Genomic DNA, 12,723 nt, shown 5'->3' on the forward strand with positions numbered 1-12,723 from the left:
ACCCATGACCAATTTATGGGTCTGGATAGGACCCATAAATTGGGTCCTATCCAGCCACATCAAGCTGTGACGTGAAGCGTCATCTGATAACATTTCGGATTTTCTGGCTTTTGTTGCAGCTCACATTGGGATTTGCTTTATTTTTTCACGCAATTCATCCCAGGGGTTGACACTAAGGTTTCAAAAGCCCTTGCCCATCGGGCAAGTACAGGTCAGGTTCAACTTGCCCGAATGTGATGTTCACTTGCCCAAATTATAATCAGAATCGTGAACAGGCCTCTTTTTGCCAGGCACGCGGCCTGGTTTTGGGGGGGCTCAGAAAAATCATCCTAGCTCAGACTGAAGCTGAATGTTAGCTTCCACACATGTTGTGTTTAAAAAATAACAAACTTCTCTTTGTTTACTTATTTATCGAGCGGTCACATCGTGCCATGAAGTGATTTCAGTCCACCGTTGTAACCTATTAAAGCTATCGCCAAGTTATATGTAGACCTGCATGATTTCATGCAAATGTACTTAACTAAATGTCAGAGGTAGTAGCAAAGATATGTCTTTTTTAACTTTCACGTTTCTTGTAGCTCTAACTGAATAATCACAATCTCGTTTTTAGTAGTGTTGTCAGTCACGATACTGGATTTTCTAACTTTGACACTATACCTGGAAAAATATCGATATTCTATACCATTTTTGATATCAGGGGAAAAGTTTTTTTTTAGGAAAGAACATAATTTCATAATGTCATCTTTGTGCCAAAAGAAAGATTGTTGTGCAAGTGAAATATTCAATGGGGATGATACTTGGTTAAAGTGAATAAAGCCATGGAACACAGCATAAGTGGAAGATAACATTTCCACCTGAAATAATTATCAGTTGGGAGCGATGTCTTACTATGAGACACAAATAAAGGTAGATATCTTACAATTTTGACACTTGACACCTCTATTTAAAGTTCAGGGCAAATATATTCGAATGCACCAAGCCAAACACTCGCAAATAAACATATGGCCACTAGATTGCGATGAAGAATATATTTTCTGATTGAAGGCAATTTACCTATTTCCTGAGAAACATTCTCTTATTCATTGATGGAAAACACCATGTTTAGTTGCAAAATTTGGCCCACTGGGTTATCTGTTTATGGTGGTTATTCGACCAGATTCAACTTTGTGGACAAATATCACAAAGATAATACTTCATTTTTGGTTGTTAAAAGAAAAGGGGACGTTTCTTCTTAAAGGTCCCATGACATGCTATTTTATGTATTCTTTAATATAGGTATTGGTGGGCAACTAACAGTATTCAAAGACGTTCCCGAAATTCAGCCGTGGTGCAGAGTTACAGCCACTCCGAGCCAGTCGCACATTGAACTTCCCCCAAATGCTCTGTTTTGGTGTCTGCAGCTATAATGCAAATGAGGAGGAGCGAGACGGGTCAAGGAGGAGGGTGGGGGTGTGGCCCTGAGCAGCTTGCAGCCACGGTACCATGGGCTCTGTTTACAGTGGATGTATCGCAATGGCGAGGCGCACAGCCTTTAGCCGTGTTCTGTAAATATTCTAGAACACACGGGAGTCCTGGAGCTCTATATCTAAATATTATCATATAGCCTACATAGATATCTACATCGGCCATAGCTGTGTGAGCCGATATTATGAATCTCAAACGACCGCGTTGGGTTCTCCGACGTTCCTGGTTCTTCAACGTCCTCATCAATGTGAAGTAGACTGAACCGCGACAAGGAGGAGAAAGGGATCGTTGCCGGGCAGCGCTTAGGCACCTCCACCTCCGGCGGTGGTCCCTCAGCGGGTCTCAAGCGGGAGACATTCGCCGCCAACAATCCCTTTCTCCTCCATGTCGTGGTTCATGTTCTTGAGGGAGTCAAAGCCAAAGTTACTTCCCCCCAATTCATTCTCAACCTTGGCTGAGATAACCCCCAATACGAGTCTCGTTGTAGAAATACCAGAGGCGAGAGTCCGACGTGTTATGCGCCATAACACCAGAAGCAGAACGGTTATCCAAATAACAAGGAAGTGTACAACACTTGCGGTACAGTCCTGGATCTCTATATCTAAATAATATCATATAATACATAGAAATCTATATCATTTAATACATATTATCACAGCCAAAAGCTGTGTGTGCCTCCAGACGATATTATGAATCACAAACGACTTTGTCGGGTTCTGCGACGTCTCTGGTTCTTCCACTTTCACAACAACCTGAAGTCGACTGAACCGCGCGCTGCCGGCTGCCCGCTGCCGGGCGATGGTGCCTCGCGGCAACCGGCGGCATGTCGCAGTTCATGTACTTCAGCGAGTCAAAGCCAAAGTTCCTTTCCCCCAATTCCTTCTCAGCCATGGCTCAGATAACCCCCACAACAGTCTCGTTGTGGAAATACAAGACACGTCAAAAAACCGACAAGAAACACTTGCGTTACAGTGTGTGTACACACACACTGTAACACACACACACACACACACACACACACACACACACACACACACACACACACACACACACACACACACACACACACACACACACACACACACACACACACACACACACACACACACACACACACACACACACACGTCTCATTGGCGGGCCAACGTCTCTGGGCGGGCCAGGCAGAGTAAGGGGAGGAGCTGAGATTCTTGGTGACGTCATGATACAGACATTCCAAATCAGCGCACTTGAGCCTCCGTTTTACACCAAACGCAAGTTTTAGCCATTGGGGGACCATAGGCAGGCTAGGGGAACTCATATTTATGTTAGAAAACCTCATAAAGTGAGATTTTCATGTCATGGGACCTTTAAGTTGTTATTTGCGAGTTTTAGTCACAGAATGATATGGTTTGGACTGTTGGAATAAGTGGAGGCTCAGCTTTCATGTAATATTTATTTTGTTTGTTTTTTATATTTATGTTTGTGAGGGTCCAATATCGTGAAAAAGATCGGTATTGCTGTGCATGTGCACAGTTATGAAACCCAAAACCGTGTTCTTGCATATGACTTTCCTTGGTAATTTGCCTCAATCCAAAGTACTTCCAAACTGCACTCCTCCATCACTACTCCATTTTCCTTCTACCTAAACCGTTCGGGGAGGTGCTGCACTTGCGATTCTAGCTTTGTTGTCTAACCTTTAGCTAACACCTTCGAATCACGGCCAGAGAACGCACTGCGCAGGCTAGCGTAGGTTTTCGTTTAACAACATGGCACTACATTCAGCTGTAAGTTGCACCCAGTACCGCGGGAAGTAGGGGTGCTGGGGGTGCTGCAACACCCCCTGTCTGAGGCCCTGTCTTATCACAGAAAACGATCATTTCTAAAACTCCGGCCAAAGTGGAGATTTCTGAAAACGCTGGTTATGTGTTTTCGTGTCAACGGGGAGAAACGGGATTTTAGGTTCTGAAGCGTCACATTATGCACCAGGAAATGCTTAACGTCATGTGAGCGCCCGCTGTACCGTATTGGTCCGAATATAAACACAAACCCCATTGTAAGACAACCTATATTTGGAAAAAAGATTTGAAGACCTGATCTTGTTTTTATGAATAAATAAATTGCATTCATTGAAATAATATACGAAAATAAAAAGGCATAGAATAAAACACTGCACTGCCACTAAACAGTAGTGCAAATAGGCCGTACTGATGTGTACACCAAAGACTATTCTTGACACTCCTCTGCCCCGCTGTGTTCGCTCTGGCTGTGGTCGCTCCGAACTGTTTCGGCCCGTGGCAAAGCGAGTCATCCTCGCTGCTGTCCAAGGCATTTTGAGACGCAGCATTTATTTAATGCTCATATGACCTAGTGCTGAAAAAAGGTTATATGAAAAAGTGTGAGGGGAGCGGTGGTGCGCTAAACTTGTTCTGTGAGCAGCTGGATGTGAACCATGGTGTGAAGGAAGTAGGAAGCTGCGCTGCTATATATCTTTTTTATCAATGTAACGAGTTGCGAATCTAGTGCAGGCTGAGTTTTTTTTTTCCAGCAGCCCCTCCTGAGAACGTTCCCGCGGCTATGGTTGCACCAGATGTTATAAACATTAAACGGTCACATAAATCATTACTATTTTTAGAAAATGTATGTTTGTTTCATATTGTATTGGAAGTCCTGGTTTTCACTAGGGTTGCCGCGTGGACATTTTCACACCGAGTAATACACTCGTCTCAACACCGGTATTACCGAGTATAAACGGTATAAACTTTGAAAATAGGTCAACCGCCACACAAGCATCGGTTTTTAGACTCTTCTCGTCCTTCAGTTGCCGCCAATGTTCGAAAGCAGCGCCTAGGATTATTCTTGATTTCAGTTTTTCTCTTTCAGCGTTTTTATTATCAATTTATTATCAAAAAATTGTCTTCTACTGCTAGGTCCAAATTTGGATTAACTAGTTCCAGTAGCTACCGCAGGATAACAACAAACAGGAGCTTGCTCTGGGTCACGAGCTCTGGGTCACGAGTACTGCGCGCGCGGGGCGCGGGGGAGGGGGAGTGCAGTACGACCGTTTGATTGACGTACTTACTGTCCAATGCAACTCGGTGGCTGTGGAAATCATTGGCTGGAGTTTTTCGAGCCCTGCCCGTTCCACAGATGATTGACTTGTTTAATTTGCATGTCAGTACTTCTAACTCAGTGGCTGTAAGTGGGTTATGATAAGGATTTCAAGGAATTCTGCAAAAATGGCCAAAAAAGCGAATTCCATACCCAACCTTTAAGTGAGCATTCATTTGCAAGTTGCTGGCCTGCAAATGAGTGTGTGAAGACACGCGTAGACCTCTCATACTGAGCTCTCAACTCGGATATTTTCCACGCTCTTACTTCTGAGGATACTTTTCCTCGAAGGATCCGTGTTTGGATTCGTAATGCTTAATAAAGTTTTCCAATACAAGATGTACAATGACCGGTGCGAACGAGGTAGATTACCATGTTTCCCTTGCGACAAAATCAGTTGTCCACCCTACAATGTACCAGCCCGGAGTATATAGTCGTGATGATTAGGTTTTAAAGTAGAGACAACCAAAGTTTGGGAAAGTGTAAATCTCTACAAATATAACCAGAACCCCTTAAACAATGGACTATAAGGGGGTGAAGGCATCAGCGGCCCCAAACAGAGGCTGCTTGTATTCATGTTTATTCTCTAAAGAAGCAGGAATGCAAATTGAGAACTTACAAACATGAATGACTCATTTTTGGCATAATTTCACCGGCGGTGAACTTAATGCTACTTGTTACCTACATTTGATTCCCCTGTACATCCTCATCAGGCAGGGTGGTGTCCTCTGAGATCCCTGAGCTGCTCTGCTCACCGACATCTGATGACCGTCCTGGTGGGGAGGAGACATCTCTGCTGCTGGGGGTGATGACATCTGGAAGGTCTTCCCCGGACAGAAGAACAGGAACAGGGGAGGATGGGGACGAGAAGAGAGAGGCGGGGTGATGAGAAACAGGGAGGGATGTAGTGGGGGAGACACAAGAAGAGGGGAGAGCTGTAGTCGGGAAGACACAAGAGGGGAGGCATGTAGTGGGGGAGACACAAGAAGAATAATTCATAATATTACAATATTTTAATGAAACAATTATGATAAATGATTGATTCAAAAATGAATAAATAAAATAAAACACAAGCAGTTATTATGCAGATATATATATATGCTCAAACTTTTGAAGGCTACTGTAATATATATATATATTTATACAACGGGGGGCCTAAATCCAGCGATCTGATTGGTTCCTAACTGTTGTATAATGAGCGTATACAGGTGCTGGTCAAATTATTAGAATATCATGAAAAAGTTGATTTATTTCAGTAATTATATTCAGAACGTGAAACTTACATATTATATCAATTCATTACACACAGAGTGATATATTTGAAATGTTTATTTCTTTTAATTTGGATGATTAGTACTGACAATTACTGAAAATCCCAAATTCAGTATCTCAGAAAATTAGAATATTAGTTACGACTAGTACAAAAAATGATTTTTTAGAAATGTGGGCCAACTGAAAAGTATGAACATGGAAAGTTTCAGCATGTATGGCAATCAATACTTAGTTGCAGCTCCTTTTGCCTGAATTGCTGCAGCAATACGGCGTGGCATGGAGTCGACCAGTCTGTTGCACTCCTCAGGTGTTATGAGAGCCCAGGTTGCTTTAATAGTGGCCTTCAGCTCTTCAGCATTGTTGGGTCTGGCATCTCGCATCTTCCGCTTCACAATACCCCATAGGTTTTCTATGGGGTTAAGGTCAGGTGAGTTTGCAGGCCAATCAAGAAGAGGGATACCATGGTCCTTAAACCAGGTACTGGTAGATTTGGCACTGTGTGCAGGTGCCAAGTCATGTTGGAAAATGAAATCGTCACCTCCATAAAGTTGGTCCGCGGCAGGCAGCATAAAGTGTTCTAAAACTTCCTGGTAGACTGCTGCATTGACCCTGGACCTCAGGAAACACAGTGGACCAACAGCAGCAGATGACATGGCACCCCAGACCATTACTGACTGTGGAAATTTTACACTGGACTTCAGGCAACGTGGATTCTGTGCCTCTCCTGTCTTCCTCCAGACTCTGGGACCTTGATTTCCAAAGGAGATACAAAATTTACTTTCATCTGAAAACATAACTTTGGACCACTCAGCAGCAGTCCAGTCCTTTTTGTCTTGAGCCCAGGCGAGACGCTTTTGACGTTGTCTCTTATTCAAGAGTGGCTTTACACGAGGAATGCGACAGCTGAAGCCCATATCTTGCATACGTCGGTGTGTGGTGCTTCTTGAAGCACTGACTCCAGCTACAGTCCACTCTTTGTGGATCTCCCCCACATTTTTGAATCGGTTTTGTTTGACAATCCTCTCCAGGTCGCGTTTATCCCTCTTGCTTGTACACTCTTTTCTACCACATCTTTTTCTTCCCTTCGCCTCTCTATTAATGTGCTTGGACACAGAGCTCTGGGAACATCCAACCTCTTTGGCAATGACCTTTTGTGTCTTGCCCTCCTTCTTTAAAGTATCAATGGTCATCTTTTGGACAGTTGTCAAGTCAGCAGTCTTCCCCATGATTGTGTGTCATACAGAATCAAAACGAGAGACCATTTAAAGGCTTTTCCAGGTGTTTTGAGTTAGTTAGCTAATTAGAGTGTGGCACCAGGTGTCTTCAATATCTGACCTTTTCACCATATTCTAATTTTCTGAGATGTTGAATTTAGGGTTTTCATTGGTTGTCAGCTATAATCATCTTCTTTTTGGCAAAAAACACTTATAATGTATCAGTCTGTTTGGAATGAATGTATACATTCTACAGGTTTGACTTTCTAAATGGAATTAATGAAATAAATCAACTTTTTCATGATATTCTAATAATATGACCAGCACCTGTACATAACTGCTATGACGCCCGATCACTTTGTGAAAGTTTGCATATCACTCCGCGCCTGGAAGTAGAAACAGTTACAAAGTAAAACATATGTTGGATGATGGAGAGGGTGTAAATGTTGTTACTCCGGGAGTGAGCAAGGCGATGGAGAGACTAACGAAAGCTTAGGCACACGGCGAGTGAACTGCTCCATAGGTTAAATTGCCGGCGAACCGCTCTAGCCGAGCCTTCTCTCGGAGGGACGCTAAAGTGTGTTGCATAGCGACCGTCGTGCATTTTGAAGGCAGCCAGGAGGGACTACTTTTTTGTATTCCTTAATAAAACGGCTACTTTGACTTTCTTGGTTTCTTTTTAAATGTAGTGTGTCTATGACTTTCGTTTTGCCATAATAGTAAACGTTGTATAAAAGCAATAGATCACTTCAGTCAGTGGTATGTGCTCATTATACCACTGTGAATGGGGTCGCCGGCCCTCCGCTGCGCGTCGGGGCCGGACAACGCCCCTTAACAGTTGTATAATGAGCACATACCGCAGCCTGTCGTGATCTATTGCTTAAATATATTATATATATATATATATATATATTTTACATAACCGTTCAAAGGTTTAGGGTCACTTACAAGGGGTCATCCCTATGTTCCCCGGGTCCTTTGTTCCCCGGGTCCTATATTCCCTGTTTTTCCCAAAAAGGGTCTTATGTTCCCCTGTAGCCATACATACCGGGGACTAGCATAGGACCCTTTTTGGGAAAAGCGGGGAACATAGGAGCCTTTTCTGGGAAAAGGCTCCTATGTTCCCCGCAATCTATCAATCTTTAAAAATATTTAAACTTGGACGCGACATTCGCGTGATGACAGCCAATCGGCGTTCAACAGCGTGGCCACTGAGTGACATGTGTAACGTAACAGCCAATCAGCGTTCAACCGGCCAACTCAGTGCAGTGCAGTCCGGGGCGAACTGCAGCATGGAGGAAAAAGTGATTGTTGCCGTTTGCGACTCCCGGAGCTCTTTATATAATAGTATATAATATAATATAACTGTATAATAATATCACGGCCAAAAGCTCTGTGCGCCTCCGGATGGCCGTAGCGCGGGGAGCTCTCGTAGGGATTGGCCTTATCGGGGTTTGTTTACCGGCGTATGAATAGACTGCGTCAGGTTCTCCGACGTCCCGCCCTCTTCCTCAAAAGGACATGCAATGGTAGTTATCTCGGCCGGAATTTGGCAGCAATGGTGGAAAAAGTAACAGACCGGGGAACATAGAACCCTTTTTTTGAAAAAGGGTCCTATGTTCCCCGGTCACATACATATCGGGGAACATAGGACCCTTTTTGGGAAAACCGGGGAACATAGGACCCTTTTTTTAAAAAAGGGTCCTATGTTCCCCAGTCTCATACAAAGAGGGGAACATAGGACCCGGGGAACATACACGCTCCCACTTACAAAGGGTCAATGTAGCCTGCAGCCATCAGAACGTTCAGGTCGCTAACACGTGTTTAAAGAACAACAAATAAGCTGGCGGACAAATGTGTTTTAATTTTTTGTTTATTAAATTAAGGTTTCAATGTTGGCCGCATTTATCGGGTTACTATCGGGATTATTACATAAATGCATGACTAACAAAAATTATATTGCGTTTCATAATTGTATTGAAGGTTTCCATCGCAACCTCAAGGCGAGATAGCAAGGTGTAACCTTCAAGAGTTATGTCTAAGATTTTATTTTACCTGTCTGGAGCAACAGCCACCCACGTTTGCTTTCCTCTTCGACAAGCAGAGTCAAGTAGACATAATGATCAACCAATGAATAATTAGCAGCAGCGTGTGTCCACTTGCCGCCTCGGTTGAACCATGGCCGATTCCAAAATGGCGCCCATTCATTCCTATGAAAACTGCTCAATGTCGCAGGGCAACATCAAGGTGAAATTTGCTTCCGCATCACGGGAGCATAGCCACGCCCTAGTTTATGACGTTCCGGATGCAGAAATATTCTTGTTTTCCTTTGTTAGTGTTACCGGTCCCAAGTGGCCGGGACGGAAGTAACAAATAGATTGTTGAGAGCGGACTCCCTGAAAAGCAGGTAGATGAAAGTACAGGAATTAAAGGTTGGTTATGAGATTTGCGAAACGCCAGCAGATTTTGAAAATACACAACTCAAATGGTCCTACCCCCTCTCCTTCAACGCTGACTCTGACTCCACCCATTCCAAGTACCTGGACGCGCAATCATGCACGAGCGCGAACACAGATGCGTGAGAGCGAGCCAGGCTAGCGTAGGTTTTCGTTAAACAACATGGCACTACATTCAGCTGTACTTTGCACCAGATATTATACATTAAATGGTCACATAAATCATTACTATTTTTAGAAAATGTATGTTTGTTTCGTATAATTGTATTGGAAGTCCTGGTTTTCACACATCTTCTCCGTCAACTCTCCTCTCACACTGTGACAGCGTCTGGCAGCGCGCCAATTCTCGATGACAGCGTCTTATAACGTTCTATATATAATAGTATATAATATAATTTTATATATAATATCACGGCAAAAAGCTCTGCGCCTCCGGATGGCCGTAGCGCGGTGAGCTCTCGTAAGGATTGGGCTTTGCAGGTTTGTTTACCAGCGTTGCTATGGTTAATAATAAATCGCTGTCTAATCAATACTTCATTCACTGCCTCTTCCCACTAACACCGGTAACACGGTATACCGCGGCAACCCTAGTTTTCACCCAAGTTTATGGCAAAATATCATAGCCATAGTCAAAATTAGCTAGATGGCCTTAGCCTGGTCATCATAGCAATGCTTTGGCCAACACTAGGTAAGCATAGTTTACTGTGCTCCATGGCTATTTTGTTTAACAAAAGAAAAAGAGTTTTCCTTCTCTTTGCTGGTGGTGGTGGTGGTGTTGGGGATGGTGGCGTCTTGTCTGCCATGGAAATTGTCTTATACTGCTAGGTCCAAATGTGGATTAACTAGTTCCAGTAGCTACTGCAGGATAACAGCAAACAGGAGCTTGCTCTGGGTCACGAGCTCTGGGTCGCGAGTACTGCACGAAGGGGTCGCGTGCGGGGCGCGGGGGAGGGGGAGTGCAGTACGACCGTTTGATTGACGTACTTACTGTCCAATGCAACTCGGTGGCTATGGAAATCATTGGCTGGAGTTTTTTGAGCCCTGCCCGTTCCGCAGATGATTGACTTGTTTAATTTTCATGTCAGTACTTCTAACTCAGTGGCTGTAAGTGGGTTATGATAAGGATTTCAAGTAATTTTGCAAAAATGGCCAAAAAAGCGAATTCCATACCCAACCTTTAAGCAACGAAGCTTTGTCGTCATTTTCCGAAATCCGTCTCTTTAATTAACAATTATCCCAAATATCACATATAAATAAATAAAATAAATAAATATAACTATTCCCTGGTTAAAGTGCATGTACAAATGTCAATTTCCCCTTAGTAGGTTCCTTGTTAGAAGTAAAACATCAAAAGTGCAATAAAAAGTGAGGCTCACATATCTCGTTCCTCTCTACTCTTACTTGACATTACAATAAATACACAACTCGTATCAAAATACACACTCCTGTCAAAATTCACCTAAGCTAAAGTTGAAGTGCCTGTTTTCAGCTTATTGGCTGGTTATTTTTAAAGCTCACATAGTGCAATTTAATAAGTTTTGTTCCGATATAATAAATAAAATGTCAAACCTAAATATACTTTGGCTTTACACCACAATAACACTTGTCATTTAGTAGACTGTTCTCCCATTTTCGACAATCGACAACTCTTAGGGAATTTACATTAAACCACTGCCTGAATTACAATGGTTGATAGGTCTGCCTAACTGACAGGCTAAGTATATAGCTATAACACACATAAACTATTTTCTTATACTCTATAACATATACTATCATAACGTCATCAACCTCTTAATCACATGAAATATATTCTTAAACATTTATGTCAGGTGTTCAGGGCCAAAGTAAACTTAATCATGCTCTACGATGTGTGCGTTGCCACAATCATATTCTCTGCAAACGACCAACTGCCATTTTACACAAAAGCCGTTTGGCGCGAAACAAACAAAGGACTTTTAGAAAAGTTCATAACTCGACATTTTCAGACTTAAACCTTACCCAAAGTTGATCAACCTGTTTATAATATGTTCCGATTCTTGAAGATAGTAATAAACGTGATTTTCACCGTGTACAAACCTGAAAAGCAGGTAGATGACAGTACGGGAATAAAGCAACAACGCTTTTTCCCTTATTTTCCGAAATCCGTCTGGCGAGGAATCGGAAGTTCCCCTCAACCGGACTGCAACACATTTTGGTTCCGCCCTTCCGTTTCCCAGTACCAACGCTTTGACTCACAACAAATATTTACTCCCGATCCCCACAACAATATTAGACCGTAATAATTAGCGATAAATTAGTACCCAAAAATATATGATCAGCAGTTTTACATATAAACTCTTTCAAAATTAAAACTTGAAATAGTGGTCTGGTTTTCAGTGTAACACATTAGCATTGTAGCAAGCGAGAGTGGCAAAGTCACACCCCTTTCCGGTAGAGCTCATGGGACCTATGAGATCGAAAAATATGAATGGGTTTCAATGGAGAGAAAGTAATTATCTTCTGATCCCAGTCTTTCTATACCCCGGATTACACATATGTTGTTTGTGGATTTGAATGATAATTTTTCATGCAAAGAAAACTAAAAATGTTCGTGAAGAAGATTGATAATTTTAGGTTTTATGTGAGGCCGCTTTGTGAACTACAGCTCTTCGCTGCTCTCGACGCATATGATATACGTCACAACACCCGCACGTGGAACTCGTCACAGAGATGGCGATCTCTCTGCCCCACTTCACCGCTGTTTCCAAGGGGAGGATAAAAGCATCGAAAGAGGTGAAAACCATTATAAGTCGGGGCACGTGCAGAGTTTCAGTTATGTCGATGGGAAGATTGTCGGTCTTCTCCACGCCAGTCGCAGGGAGCGTGACGTCACATACGAGCCGTGTAGTCTTTCTCGTTGTGTTTTCTCTACAGCCTTTATCTGAACAATTGCACAATAAACGGTTGAACTCTTTGCATGAAAAATTATCATTTAAATCCAAAAACAACATATGTGTAATCCATGGCATATAAAGACCGGGACCAGAAAATAATTATTTTCTCTCCATTGACACCATAGACATCTTCATATTTTTCGATCTCATAGGTCCCATGAGCTCTACCGGAAGGGGCGTGACTTCGCCACTCTATGGCAGTCACATTGTTTACCGACCATGGTTAACTTCATAAATATGAAAGATTGCTCCATATTAACACCAACAACATAGTAAATGTATGTGGGCCTAGCA

The sequence above is a fragment of the Gadus morhua genome, chromosome 22 (assembly GCF_902167405.1).
Source record: "Gadus morhua chromosome 22, gadMor3.0, whole genome shotgun sequence".
NCBI classification, from domain to species: Eukaryota; Metazoa; Chordata; class Actinopteri; order Gadiformes; family Gadidae; genus Gadus; species Gadus morhua.